Source organism: Narcine bancroftii, chromosome 13 (genome assembly GCF_036971445.1).
Source record: "Narcine bancroftii isolate sNarBan1 chromosome 13, sNarBan1.hap1, whole genome shotgun sequence".
Classification (NCBI taxonomy): Eukaryota; Metazoa; Chordata; class Chondrichthyes; order Torpediniformes; family Narcinidae; genus Narcine; species Narcine bancroftii.
The window spans coordinates 17,067,272-17,083,099 of NC_091481.1; the positions used below are offsets into that span (position 1 = coordinate 17,067,272).

General features: G+C 41.9%; 1 protein-coding gene and 1 long non-coding RNA gene across 21 annotated transcripts in view; one reads left to right on the forward strand and one right to left on the reverse strand.

Annotated features, from left to right (window-relative positions):
* Positions 1-15,828, reverse strand: part of sema3c (sema domain, immunoglobulin domain (Ig), short basic domain, secreted, (semaphorin) 3C) — a 270,171-nt gene that overhangs the window by 84,725 nt on the left and 169,618 nt on the right. The window contains exon 1 of one of the 11 annotated variants that reach the window (XM_069908952.1): positions 15,509-15,690. The exons of 9 other annotated variants lie outside the window; for them this stretch is intronic. The gene's annotated coding sequence lies outside the window, so the exon portion shown is untranslated. Of the gene's footprint in view, positions 1-2,886; positions 3,182-15,508; positions 15,691-15,828 lie in introns of those variants that run through there. One more of the 11 variants, XM_069908949.1, reaches the window with a different exon arrangement.
* LOC138748550 (uncharacterized) overlaps positions 1-15,828 on the forward strand; it is a 54,709-nt gene that overhangs the window by 21,648 nt on the left and 17,233 nt on the right. For 7 of the 10 annotated variants that reach the window (XR_011348134.1, XR_011348136.1, XR_011348137.1 and 4 more), the window contains exons 4-5: positions 7,046-7,126; positions 7,360-7,438. This is a non-coding gene — a long non-coding RNA (uncharacterized lncRNA). Of the gene's footprint in view, positions 1-7,045; positions 7,127-7,359; positions 7,439-11,732; positions 12,573-15,828 lie in introns of those variants that run through there. The other 3 variants (XR_011348142.1, XR_011348140.1, XR_011348138.1) reach the window with 3 other exon arrangements.

Here is a 15,828-nt window from a genome sequence, read left to right on the forward strand (position 1 = left end):
TTTGTTGCAGGCTCTTGATTTGATCAACAATGCTTACAATCAGTGCATCTTTCAAAGCTCTAAGAATGCTCTAACTGGAGTCTCAGAGGGCAGATTAATACAAGAGGGAAGCACTCATCTCTGGTCATCGACATTGAACATGTCAGGACACTGAATCCATGCATTCATATTTCCTTATGATGTGAAAGCTGTCAGGCCTATTTAATTTATTCTGGTTCTTAGAAATATTCATTCCCACATTTATTTCACTTTTCTCTCAAATATGTCCATTATTAACAAGTGTCTGATTCTTCCACTTCCCCACGAGGTCATTTACAGTAGCCAATTAACCAAAGAGCTTGTGTATATTTAGGACTGGGGTGGCATGATGAGCAAAGTTAGTGCAAAACTGTCACAGCGCCAATGACCAAGACTGGGGTTCCAATTCTGCGCTGTCTGTATGTCTGCGTGGGTTTTCTCCGGGGGCTCCAGTTTCCTCCCACTGTTCAAAAACTTACTGTGGGGGGGGGGGGTGGTTGTAGGTCAATTGGATGTAACTGGGCAGCATGGGCTCATGGGCCAAAAGAGCCTGTTACTATGCTCTATGTACATACGTATGATGTGTGAGGAAACGTTGGACCTGGACGGACACTGGAGCTGTAGCTCCCTGCAGCACCATTATTCCATTGACTTCAATTTGGCCAAATACAAGAGAGGCAAGTAAAGTAGCAGATCATGCTCTCACCACATTACTGCTGGGGACCAAAAGCAGGTTTCTCCCTCTAAATAAGCAACAACGCAGCTGTGATGCCCTTCCCTGTTGTACCAAATTTCAGTTTTACATACACATCACGTACAACCCTGAGATTTTTTTTATCCTGGTAGTGTATAAATAGTGGACTCAACGTACATGTAAACAAATAAAGAAATGCAAGCAAACTGACTGTGTAATACAGAGAGAAAAAAATCAATAAAGTGCAAAAGTAAGAGCCCTTAAATGAGTCCCTGAGTGAGTTTGTTGTGGGGGAGTCTGATGGTGTTCTTTCTGAACATGGTGGTGCAAGCCCTATGGCACCTATACCTCTTTCCTGATGGTAGCAGCGAGAACAGAGCGTGTGTGGATCCATCAAAGTCCCAGTCTTTGATTCCATAAGCATTAAAAACACTTAAACACTGATAGCAAAATCCTGAAGTGTAGTGAGCAACATGTAAAATAGAATCAGCCTTACACATCAAGTGTTGGTAGGTCAGGGGTGACAGGTTGCAGATTGTGGACCGTGGATCAGACAGTAGAGAGAGGAGGGGTCAGAGCTTCAGTCAGAGTGTTCAGGCGGTGGACAAGGGGGATGGGCATGAAGGGTAATTTGATGCATGGTGTTAAATAGAGATCAGGCCTTAATTGGCTGCTTGAAGAGGAGTCAAGGCTGTGATTCAGCTTGTGGGGGAGGAGAATGCAAAGGAGCAATCTGTGGATCTGTGAGTCAAATCGTCAATTTAAACGGAGATTTGGGAGGCTCCATCCAGCAGGTTTAGTCACTGAGATAAAATTCTTTAGCCCAACACTAAGATTTTGCTGAATGAAATAACTTGTATCCTAATTCATCTTATAAATAGCGCCAAGGAATCTAGATTGATCCTTAATTCCATTGTTTTTCCCACGATGATGTCCGAGGCAGGAATGAACAAAGAATATCTTCCAATCTCCAATCAGAAAATGTATCGATGCTACAGTGACACCAGTTACTAAACACAATGGATCACCTGTTTATGACCCTGTCGACTGTCCCACTCCTGACTTCTGGCAATATTGGAGAAGCAAGCAGAAAATTTCATATCATAGAAACCAAAATCTGCCCATAACTTAAAGTTCTGGTAGTTGAAATGTAATGTAATAATGACACTATGTTTCAGCTGTTCATGACATTGTCATATTCAATTTGGAGCATAATATCTTGCATCAATCTAAGTAGAGAATACACACACACATTCATAATATATAAAAAAATAATTAATATTCCCAAGATCAAGTGATATTCATACAAAATGATGAAATCAATTTTTCCAGTTTCATGCAAATGTATGATTTTTTAAATAAAACCATGAATTAATATCTTAACAATAGTTTGAACATAGAAAATTATGGAAAAAAAACAAAACACAAACTTAAACTGGTAGGAGATCAGAGTTATCTTTTCTGGTGTGAACATGAACTGGAAGTGACAGCCTTTTTGTTCAGTATAATCTGATTGTTTCTGTGAAAGCCAAATGAAGCAGACACTGTATTTTGAATGACGGTGTTCTCAGTCATTCAGTAACGTTACCTGAATGCAGGGTGACAGAATTATGGACTTAAACATACATGTACAAATATGAAAAATATCCATGCTTCACAGAGGCTTGTAATATTCTAGAAATTTACATGGGTTTTATAACACAGAGATGATAGATCAAATATATTAAAAAGCACATTGGCAGAGATTTATTGCATTATTTCATGAATTTCAACAACCTGCACTGGGAAATAGGAGTTCTATTTAAAATGTTGAAAATCATGAAATATATTGTCCAATTTCATAACACTTTGATATAGTAAAATAAATTAACAATACAAGGAATACTGATTTCACTATTCCTTAATTGATCTGAAGTAGAAAATTAAACTGACAGCTAGAAATGAACAATTATCTTCCATGTTACTGCAAATCCCCATTTAATATAATTAAATAGTTAATCACATTTTTCCAGATTTTTCATAGATCAATAATGCATTTCTACACGCACACACACACACACACTCACACACACACACACACACACACACACACACACACACACACACACACACACACACACACACACACACACACACACACACACACACACACTCAATACAGAATCAGTACCTACCAGTAATCAGACCAGTATCCTGCAGCAAACAGTTTTGAATAACTGAGGGCTGGTAGTTTTGTAATTAATCAGTTTAACGGTGAACAATTGACCCCCACATAGTTTGTTTAACATCTCATTGGGAAAGTCATTGTCTGCTTGCTCCCCACCAATATCAAGGTCTTTTCTCAAACTGTTCCTCAAGATCCCTGTGACAGCTGAAACGCACGCTCATACTCTGCATTGTCAGAGCAAATAGCAGAGCTGCAGTCAAGACACTCGCCGACTAGGGAGGGACCCATAGCAAACTGTGGGTTTCCAATTACATTCAGCACAGCGAGATTTACTCCACTGCCTGTATCACAAATTCTGCAGCTAACCCCACACTGGATTGCATAATTAGCATGATGCATGCTTGTAAATAATGATCAGATGGCATCCTCACTGATGAAATAATGACGATAAAGACAAGGCATAGCAGGATTTTGCTTGAAGTCAAGCAGTCTATATTTCTGAATGCATTTCAGGCAGTCCTCTTGTTTTTTTATCTGCTCCCAAGCTCCCTGTGCTTCACAGGGAAATAATCAAAGCCTCAGACATGATCTCTGTGGAGGACACTGCCTTGGGTCAAGGTATAAGGGAGGAGCAAGATATGTAAGTAAAAGAAACAGTGGTGCACATTTCAACAAGTGGACCAATTAGTAAACAATTGCCATGAAGTTGTGGTATATCATTCGTAACCCAGAGGCTTTGCTTTCACACCTGGAAAATCAAAAACTTTAATGAAATAATGCTGCTAAATAGGAGGCTAAAACCAAAAGCACAATCTTCAAGACATCTGTTGTTAAGACATCACTGTCATACAAATGAGTCTTACTCCATACTATGTGGGTGACATCTACTAAGTGTGATGGAAGTATGGGGACTCTTTTGTTAAGGGGCCAAGAGGTTGATTTGCTTGAAATTTACACAGATTAAAAGCATAAATACTAATTTCTAATATAAAGTGGTTTTTTTAATTAATTGACAATACACAGCACAAATCTTTTTATTTTTCAATCTTTTTTTGAAGAAAAGGGAATGAAACTGAAAATACAATAGTGTGTGTGTGTGTAATAAATATAAAAAATATCAAGAAAAAAATCCAAACAGTATAAACTTGGTCCCCTCTCCACTGCACTGGATGAAGACAGAAAAGACATTAAAATTACATCCACACACACACACACACACACACACACACACACACACACACACACACACACACACACACACACACACACACACACACACACACACACACACACACACAGAGACCCACTCCCAACCACCCACCCACCCAACCTACTCTATGAAAACAAAACTAACCAAAAGAAAAACATCTGAGCAGCTTATCCTGAGGGTAATGTATATTTTGTAGCTTTTGGTTCATACCGTGAATCAAAAAACAAACGTAAGACTATCTCATCTGGAAGAGTGAGTCCATCTCATCACATTAAAAACATTTACATTAAATGAAAATAAGACAAAAAAGGTCGCCATGTATCTTCAAATTTCACTAATCAAGTACATGATAGCTAATTTTTTTCTGAACTTAATCAGGACACAATATGAGGAAACTATTGAAACACTGTGGGAGGTTAGAGTCTTTCCATTTGAATCAGATGGCTCTTCTAGCCAACAACTCATTGCACAGGTACAAAAAAAATCTCCCTAAATCTGGTTCAGTAACACAAAAAAGAGCAGTTATTGGATTAGGCTGTGGCTTCATCTGAAATACAGTTGAAAAGATATTAAAAATTTCTTTCCAATAGATTTCTAAGGATGGACAAGACCAAAACATGTGTCAATGTAGCAATATCAGATTTGCTTCTGTCACAAGTAGGGTTAATATCAGAAAAGATACAAACCATCTTATCTTTGGACATGTGAACATGATGCATTATTTTGAATTGGATTAATGAATATCGGGCACATATTAATGTGCTTTTTAATATATTTGATCTATCATCTCTGTGTTATAAAACCCATGTAAATTTTTGGGTTGAGACCCATCGTATGGATTGAGAGGGAATGGGAAAGATTGTCCATTTATAGTAGTACAAGGTGCGATGGGATAAAGGCTAGTAGATGGCAGGATGGACCAAATTGGGAGGGGATGATGGGCAGATGGAACCAGGTGGGGGAAGGGCATTGGGAAGGTGAAAGAAGGGAGAAGAAAGCTAGGTTAATGAGCATGACAGAAAAAGACCAAAGGGGGCGGGTGTCTGAAATGAGAAAATTCAACGATAATACCACTAAGTTGTCAACTCCCACACCAATATGAGATGTTCTTCTTATTGCGATTGCAACAATGGAGAAAGCTGAGAACTGACAGGACTTTGTGGGAGTGGGAAGGAAAGTCAAATGGAAGCTTGAGGCCGTCCTTGTGGACAGAGAACAGGTGCCCTGCAGAACAGTCACCTCATCCATGCTCAATTTCACTGATGTAGAGGAGGTCATGCTACGAGCAGCCATTGCAGAAAATCAGATTGGAAGAGATGAAGGTGAACCTCTTCTGTGAATGCTCAACTTGCTCAGTATACTCAGCCTCATTTCGCAGTGAATTGAGGTGGCAAGGACTGACTGAACAAGATATCTCCAATCCCAACCAGAGACTTTTTAAATCGGCAGTTTGCAAATCCAATTCATCAATGCAAACCAAGACAACAATCCACACTACAATCCCTAAATGAAAACCTGGGGAGGGTCAAGTGATACAGGAGATCCTCTCACATCTGGCCGTGTTGGAACACAACAAATGAATGAGCAAATTTCACTCTTCTAAAAGAGCTGGCAGCTAAGTCATCTCAATTAAAGAAGTCAGATCTCTGCATAAACACATTTTCTGTGATCTTCACTGGAATTATAAAGCAGTGTGAAAACTTCAGTCAATGTCTCCATTATATGGGGATTTTTGGTACAAAAAAGGCCATTGTGGCCATCTCAGGGTATGCTCTACTTAAGGTGTACCCAGTGTACTGATGAATGGCACTTTCCTTGCCACATATTGCATTCACTAGGGCTTGCTCTTGTTTCAATTTAAATTCAGACATATATCACGCTAAAGGACCCTTCTGGCCCCTGAGCCCATGCCGCCCAAATATCTCAATCAACCTACCCTATACCTTTTGGAGGTTGGGAAGAAACCCATGCAGATACGGGAGAACGTACAAACTCCTTATAGACAGCACCAGCCTCGAACCCGGGTTGCTGCACTGTAATGGTGTTGCATTAACTGCTATGCTAACCATGCCACCCAAATGTTTGAGAGCTTGGAGCCATTGTCTCCTTCAAGGCAACCAAACAGTGCACTGCATCTGCATGGCTGCCAAGCCGAGCATGCCTTTAGGGACTGACATCCTCTCTAAATGCTGTCCAGCAAAATTTTGGAATAGGTGGTGCATGATTGGGTGTGGTCCTATTGGGAATTTGCAGGTCCCATCTGAACCTACTTTGTGTGTAAACCACCATGACCCTGGATTTTATCTGAGTTTGCAAAGTGGGGGCAGTCTGAGTGTTGGTGCTAAACAAGGCGCTGTCTTATTGCTCCGTAAAATGGTTCGATCTGACCACTAGATGCATATTCTTTTTTCTAAATTCCCATCATAACTTGTAACAATTTACAATGGAAATTGCCGAAGAAAACTAACCATTTTAACAATACATCTTGTGGCCACTAGTGGTGCTCGAGCTCCAATGAAAGAAACAAAATCCTTATTGTCACAGCTGCCAAACACACACTTCCAAATAAGTCTTTTGTTCGAAGTGTGGCAGAGGAATTTATACTCAAACATTTGGCAGAGGAGCTCACAAAGTACCTCATTGTGCAATATCACAGCAGTAAGTGAAAATAATAGGCTAAATGATTTATATTTTGCCAATATGAAAATAACTATCGGTCATTACAAACATTATCATTAGTATGAACTAATGTAACAACAATTCAAAAATAGTAGGGAATTATGGATACCCAGAATGAGGGAATTAAAGGAGTCAGACAATACCTCGATCGATCATAGATTTTTCACATCATAATATGAAAATGATGGCTGTTGATTTGTTTTGTAGGTTAATTAAAATTAGGGCTTTTTTTTGTAATGATGTGAAATGATTTTCTATGACTTTATGTTTTTTCTAGCTATCCATCCCAAAGGACGTTTGTGGGGTTTGATATGAGGATGACCCACTCCTCAGAAAGGAACAGCGTGAATGGATTTAGGTGAGTAGGGGTTGCACAGGTCTAGACCCACCCTCTCGACATCCCCTCCCAGATCCAGTAGCACGGTGAGGTCCAAGACGGCTGGGGGAAGCTCTGTTGCAGCGAATGGCCAGACCAAGCTTCGATGCAAGGGTTGCCCTTTGCATGCTTCATGACACGTATTTGCTAGGTGGCCGTTGACCCTATGAGAAGGTTCGTCTGCCCTTTGACAGGTCTTGTTTTTCATCCTGCAGGGTCTATAGCCACCTTCTGCACCAGATAACCCTGCTGGGGGGAGCCGGTTTAGTTGCCAACCACCCGACCATGCGACAGGTAGTACTGGGTTACATGGTTCCAGCAGCACTCAGACGAGTGACCTGACCAGACTTTATGTAAAGCTTGTTTATATTAACATTTTCATTTTTGGCATGATAAACTATGGGGACATTGAGCATTAACAGCCGATCAGGTACTCTGTAAACAAAAATCAGTGAATTGCATATCAGCCAAAATCCAGTTAAAAATCCAAAACAAGAATTGAACAGGACCTCACCACACACAACTGGATCTCAGTCAATTTTGCAATGCATTCCCCAATACCTTGCTATGAAGCCTTCAGTGGAGGGAAGCAGCCTCCATTGTGAGTGTCTCTGATTGGTGGAAGTGGGATGTGGACAGCTGTGACCAACTCATGCCAGGCTCTAATGATGGGCCAGGCAAGTTTCCTGACCCTCCCTCGACACACAGGACTTTCTTCCTAACACGAATCTTGTTGATCAGGACTTTAATGTCCTTTTGAGTTTTTATGATAAATACCTTCCACTTCCCTACAGTCTCTATCTCCTCCTTAAAAACCAAATTTTGTAGGCTGGCCACAACATTCGTATAACCACTCCATTCGAGCTCTGTGAGGAAGGAAGATAACAAGTGTTTACCAAGCCTTATTTTATTTAAGGAACTTTCTGCACCAATGAAACTTTGGAAACATTCTGTACTCTCTTTGACATTCTTTGCAATAATTCTGCCTCTTCTCAATTTACATTAAAATTACACCATCTCGCAGGGATACCAAATTTAATTACAGAAACATAAAGGCTTTAGAATGGGCATTCCCTCTAGCACCCATTCATAATTACTGGAAACATCATAATGTAATAATATTCACAGGGAAAAAAAGTACACAATTCAGTGAGTTTGCTTGATCCTATGGCATGCAGTGTGCTGCCAATATGAAGCTGTCAATCAAAAGAAGGACTAGCAAATCTGCAGGGATTTGCCTGTCAGCTGAGAAATCAAATTCTTCTTCTCCATATCTTGGAATCTTTGCAAATTTTCAGCATGGCATTCTCCACTGATGCGTTGTACATTCTGTTAGCATGAAGCCCAGCCAGTGAAACCTTTGCAGCTAATTCTCTGAGGAACATTTGAAATACAAATGATAGCTTTTTACCAAAAGATATTGGAATGATGGGATGGAGATGAGAGAGTGCTCTTAACGTTTCAAAGGACAAGATGGTAAAGAACAGTGCCTGAATGATGCAGGACACCTGGCTAGGTTCCAGATAGGGAGATCTCTATGAGGTCATGACACAGGTTATTAATGCCCACATTTTGGGAATGCCTTGAACTGCACTGACCGCTGCTGAGGGCTTAAGAGAAAATGGATGAAGTCTCATCCTGAATATGACACTTGGGTGACCTTCCTAATGAAGCAATGAACAGCAAAGTATGACGTATCACCACGGGCGGCACGGGTACCGTAGCGGTTAGCGCCACAGTGTTACAGTGCCAGCGTCCAAGGGTCGAATCCGGCACTATCTGTAAGGAGTTTGTACATTCTCCCCATGTCTGTGTGAGTTTTCTCCCTACATTCAAAACGTACTGGGATTGTAGGTCAGTTGGCTGTAATTGGGTGGCATGAACTTGTGGGCCAGAAAGCCTGTATATCTAAATTTAAATTGAATTTAAATGAGCAGCTGATGGCTGAGAAGAAGCCCAAACTGAAAGTCTTCAATGGGAACAGTCAACGTACAGATGCGGGACTGGGCCTGCTGTTGTAGAAGTCATGGATGCCAGTCAGGACAGAGAATGCAGCTTGCGTGGGTTTGTGAGAAAATGAGGAAAACTATTCACACAGATATGAGAGAACAGATCGCTGCAGATGAACTCAATGTCTGCAAAATTATTGATTTAATTTGGAGAGATTTTATGCTGAAAAGCAGGAAGAGAAAGGACCAATGAAACAAGGAGATTAATTTATCAGCTGAATCAAAACTCTCAGATTATCAGCCAATTTTCAACAACACTATCTTTATATTTGCATTTATTGGACTGAATTTATAGCTCCAAGATTTTAGACGTAAGCAGTATGCATGATTCAAGACATCATTATTATGGCAACACCACAGCCAGTGGGGCGGCAAGATATTTTACCTTCAAACATCATAGATAGCAAAAAGAACTCATATGGCTGCTTCCCAGTGCCAAAGATGAAGGGTACTGTCGATCAGGAATGATCCTCATGGCCATTCTTTCAAAACAGTATATTAGTGGTGATACAACAGCAACACTGGCTGCGCACCCACTGTCGTGCAGGGGGCAACCACTGTACCTGCAGGTCGGCAACCTTGGAGCCAGGACCTATCTGGATTTCCAGGGCCACCTCCAAAGCCTCACCCTTGCCTTCAGTGGCCCATTCACCATTCACAGCACAAAGCCCAGCGACCACTCCCAAACCACCTGCGGCCTCTCCATACTAAGGGTCCCCCCTTCATCCCTCTTCAACTACCTGACGCCAGACTGCAAGCCCATAGCTGCCAAGAGCAGGCACTATTGTGCAGCCGACAGGACCTTTATCAAAGGAGAGGTGAGTTGGCTTCTGGCGGAAGGAATCATAGAGCCCAGCACCAGCTCTTGGAGAGCCCAGGTCCTGGTCGAGGATGGTCATCGACTATAGCCAGACTATCAACTGGTAAACCCAGCCGGATGCCTACCCTCTGCCCCGAATTGCCAACATGGTCTATGAGATAGCTCACTGCAGGGTCTTCTCCACAATTGACCTGGTCGGCCTACCACCAGCTCCCCATCCATTCCTCGAATAAACCTTATACTGCCTTTGAGGCAGGTGGGCACCTCTACCAGTTCCACTGGGTACCCTTTGAGATCACAAATGGAGTCTCCGTGTTTCAGTGTGAGATGGATCACATGGAAGATCGGCACAATCTAAGAACCATCTTCCCGTACTTGGATAATGTCACCATCTGCAGGAACGACCAGCAGGACAGCTGAGGAGCTGAATCTCACTGACAACAAAGAGAAGTGCATGCTCAGCACCACCCGCCTCACCATCCTAGGGTACATCGTGGAGCATGGTGTCATTGGTCCTGACCCTGAACAAATGCACCCCTTAATGAAACTGCCCCTCCTTCACATGCTCAAGGCCCTCCACAGGTGCCTATGGCTCTTCTCTCACTACACAAGTGGGTCCCCTGCTTCTTGGACAAGGCCCACCCACTGACCCAAGCCACCACCTTTTTCCTCCCCCCCCCCCCGAATTGCAAGCGGCCTTCGCTCATATCAGACAAGACATCGTTAATGCCACGATGCATGCCATGGACAAGGACACCCCATTCCAGGTGGAGTGCGATGTCTCTGGCATTGCCTTCACTACCACCCTTAACCAAGGGGGCTGCCATGTGGCCTTTTTCTCCAGGACACTTCACTGAAAAGGAGGCCCAGGCGATCATGGAAGCGGTCTGCCACTGGCGCCACTACCTGGCAGGCAGGAAGTTCACTCTCCTTACCGACCAACGTGCAGTGGCCTTCATGTTTAGCACCACTCACAGGGGCAAGATCAAGAACAACAGATCTTGTGCTGGAGAGTCGAGCTGGCCACGTTCAGTTATGACATCCAGCATAGACTGGGAAGTTCAACGATTCCCCTGACGCCGTGTCCCGACATGCACCAGTGCGCAGTCCGAGCAACTGCAGGCACTGCATGACACCCTCTGCTACGTGGGTGTCATGTGCCTGTACCACTTCATTAAGTCTCGGAACCTTCCTTCATCATCCAAGAGGTCTGGACCATGACTGAGTCCTGTAGAGTCTGTGCAGCATCCAAACTGTGCTTTTTCCGCCCATCACAGGCTCATGTCGTCAAGGCCACTCTGCCCTTCGAGCAACTCAGCATTGACTTCAAGAGACCACTTCCACGAACAAGAACGTCTATTTCCTCGAGGTCATAGATGAATACTTCCATTTTCCCTTCACCATCCCTCCATTGCCTCCGTTATCAGGGCACTGACACAGATCTTCACCATGTTCGGATACCCGGCATTCATCCACAGTAACTGGGGGGGGTCTGGTTTCATGAGTGAGGAGCTGCACCAGTACCTGACAGAGCGAGGCATTATGCCTAGTCACAAGACTAGTTACAAATCCAGGGCAATGGGCAGGTGGAGCGTGAAAAGGGTGTGAACTGGAAGGCAGTCCTCCTGGCCCTGAGGTCGAAAGGTTAGTCTGTCAGCTACTGCGAAGAGGCCCTCCACGAAGTACTCCATGATATACAGTCACTCTTGTGCACGGCAACTAATCAGACCCCTCATGAGCGCCTTTTCTCATTTCCTAGGAAATTGGCATCTGGCATATCCCTCCCAATGTGGCTAATGTCTCCAGGACCGTTGTCCCTCCGCAAGCATGTGAGGCCCCACAACACAAGTCTGACCACCTGGTCAAGCAGTTGCTCCTTCTCCACTCAAACCCAAACTACATCTATGTCAGGTACCATAATGGATGCAAGGACACCATCTTGACCAGGGATCTGGCACCAGCAGGGGCCCAACCACCCCACCATGGATACCCTGCCCAACCTTCCCACTGTGAGTACCCTTGGCCCACCCAAGATTCCCCGGAACCCTCCCCCCTCCCCCCCAGCTCTCCAGAGGGTCCAGCCCCTTGCAGACCTGCCACACACATACATCTCCTCGCTGTCAGACATCATCCTGCCCACACCACCGGCCACCCTAGCCACCATGGCCCCAGCTGACCCTCAGGCAACTCCTTCTTTGCTGACCATTGACCAGAAGCTGACCCTGCGACGGTCTCAGAGGCACAAATGGCCATCACACCGCCCGAACTTATAAATAGTACCCAGTGCCGAGATACCCGCCTCCCCCCCCGTGGACTCATTTTAAAAGGGAGTGAATGTGGTGATAAAACCACTACATTGGCCGCGCTCCAACCAGCCTACTGCAGGGGGCAACTATTGTACCTGCAGGTCAGCAAACTGGGAGGCTCGACCCACCTGGCCAGCTGTCATCACCGGGTACCTGTATATAGAGTCGAGTCGGCCTCTCCCGGGTCAGTCAGACACGTGGAGCCAGCAGAGGGCAGTTGGGGACATGTGGAGCCATCAAGATATGACAACTGATGTGTACAAAGTTTGTCGATTAAAGCCTGTGGTACAGTCTTTTCTTGTGTTTTGTGTTTGCTTGCTGCACCACAGCACATCACAATTAGCGTATATGATTATAAAGATAGATTGTCAAAAATGTTTATTTTTCCCTAATTAAACGGTCAAAAACAAGAGGGTGTCAGTTTAAAGTGAGAGGAAGGAGTTTCCAAGGGGACCTAAGGGGAGATTTTTCTTACACAGGGAGTCATTGATATGTGGAACACACTGCAAGTGAAATTGGATACGTGCCACATTGAAACAGACAAGTAAGGAAGGAAGAAGCTTTACGTGGGCAAATGGGATTTATGTAGATAGACAGAAAGGTTGGCATGGAGGTGATGAACTGAAGGGCCTGTTTCTGTGCTGATCAACTCTGAAAAGAGCAAAGTATCTCAGAGGAAACTTCAGAAATTCAAGGCAGTCCTACTTAAAAAGACGGATACCTTAATATTAATTATTCCTACTAAACTATTTTAGCAGTTACTTTTGCATATTACCACCATTCCACATTTGAAATGTATAGAAAATGTAAGTGCTCACTATCTGCAGAAAACAAATCTCAATATTCTCCTATATTCAGAGATCCACTTTTCACATTCAAAATAAATAGGAATAAATACGCAGGGAACATTGACTGTAGAAGAAAGATGATCGCTAAATATATAAGCAAGTGATAATTCAACTTCACTTTTAATAAACTGTGATTTACTTTTCTGGTCACATGTAATCTAATTCCTTTAATCCTTGATGGCTCAGAGCCCACAGTTTACCGGGTTACATCGCTACATTCCATATTCGGATGTGATGACCATTCAAAGCACAATCGCCCCTTTCAAATGGATAATCACGCAACCTTAGGAGGCTTTGAACAGTGGGTCATCACTAAAAAAAATGCCAATTTATTGCGCCTCTTAGACAAGATGTGAAATCCAATGATCCAAAAACATACAGGGGGCTTGTAGATTAATTGGGGTATTTGGGTGGCATGGGCTCGTCGGCCAGAAGGACCCGTTACCGTGCTGTATGTCTAAGCTTAAAAAGAAAATTAAATTAAAATGATTTCAGAACTGACACATCTTATGCTCTTTAAACTTCTTATTGATAACACAGCAGCTCTTATGTTTTACATTTGTGGAGCCACACCAAAACCATCATGACCAATATTATGAATTAATTCTTGGCAGAATTATCTACACATTTTGAACTGTATAAACCACAGAGCTAAAATCAATAAACAAGCATTTATTTGTCTTACATCCATTGCTAACAATGCATTTTTAAGATGATTGTTTCCTTTAGTACATCGGCACATCAAAAGGAACAAGTAACCCACAGTTTTAATGACAGTATTTCTGATACCAGATAACTGAGCTCTATTAGGCAACCCTGTATCAAGTATGAGTGTTATGTTACTTTGATTTGACCCATGTTAATCATCTTGCTTCATGCAACAAAGGCTTTATTGGGACTCAATCTCCACTGGGTATGATTCATTGCATTCGTAAACAGAGCAAATATTAAACGTCTTTCATATTCAATAACGTAGCCATTTGTGGTCATTTAAGCAAATATTAACACAGAACAGTCTATTCCATAAAGTAATGTCCTCTCATAAATGACTTTTTAAGGAAACCTAAAACAAACATGTGAAGCTGCTCATATTATTGGAGAATTTTGCAGTAACCAATCAGAAGTTAGAATTTTAATTCACAAATTAGGAAGTCAGTTATTTAACTTACACCTGGATATCACTTATTAACTTATTGAGTTAGCAACAATTTAATAACTTGTATCAACAGAAACAGTTATTAATATTGCTTAATCATTTCAAACATTAGTTCCTAAAATATGAATGATTATGTGAAGTGGATATTTATATCGCAACAACAATCTATTCAGGATTAAAAGAAAATATTTTACTCCAAATTAGAGCACATTAAAATGTGTTTAGCTCAGAGCAAAATATAGTTCCTTTTCAATAACCAAACAATTACAATAGTTATAATATCAGCTAGAATTAATTGGAAAGTTTCCTCCTTAACTAGAAAAAATGTATTTCGTTATGTTTAACTGCAGATGAATTTTCAATAATTAAACAGAAGTGAACTGAAAGATCCCTTCCATAAAAGATACAGTGGTTCCACCAGAAACAATAATAAACCAAACCTTGTTTTAGCAAGAAATCAGACTTTAATTGTGTGCCAGATAAATGATACTCGTTAACTCAATAGCAGTTATCTCAGGCCTCAGTTAAGAGTTAAAGAATAAAGATTTCTGACTGAAGGCAATAAATTCAGTATTGATTTTCATGCCTCCACCTGGGATTCCTGTCCATTTCCAATCATCTTCCATTTATGATTTCTTTTGTCACTTGGTGAATTAGTCCCTTTGAGACTATCGTCAGACATTATCTAGATATGTTGTTTTCCTTTTAAGACGTTAAGCTCTTCTACCACTTACTAAAAAATTTCCTTAATATGAGAGTACATAGAACATAGAAGTGTTTAATTTTGAGCATTGCTAACTGAATTATCCAGATCAATCTAATGCCATGGTAACAACAAGAATATCAATAGAAGTTTAATCTGTAACCTGCACCTAAACTAAGAATAAATACACAAGTTATATAATCTGTCCAAAGTTTTCCTTGCCTGAAAATACTTGTTGAAAATGCAGCAGTTTTCCATTTTCCTAAATGCAACCGTGAAAACTCTTGGTTGCTAGGTAATTATGCAATTTTTAACAAGGCACGTTGTGCCTTTAAACCAGATTTGGGTCCACGATACAGCCAAATGGTTCAACAGGGGAGATTTCTCACTGTCTTAAGATACAGAAACCGTTTGTGCAACTCCTGACTGAAAGCCAAGAGCAAGTTTAAAACAAGAGACAAATTTACTGGGACAACATATTGAATTCCCCTGTAATTTCAAAACAGATTCCTGACACCTTACCTCACTTTCAGTCATGCAATCGTCCCAGCAGCCTTTAGACAGTTTCTGCTTTTCTTTTTTTGGTCAAAATTAATCATTAGAAGGTCACCCAAGTTTCGGTTGATTATTATAATGAGAAGCCTGGGCTGTAACAGAAACAAAAGCTCCCCCCAAAAAACTGCAGGTTTCAGTATTAGTTAGTCACCAGTAGTGATCTAATTATGTATTGCAGGAAGTTAGTTTCCAACCTTTCTGGCTGATACATGCGTGGGGAAAACAAAAAAGAAGAAAACAGAAACTAAATTTAATGTGATAAAGCTGTCAGTTTAACTGATCATATT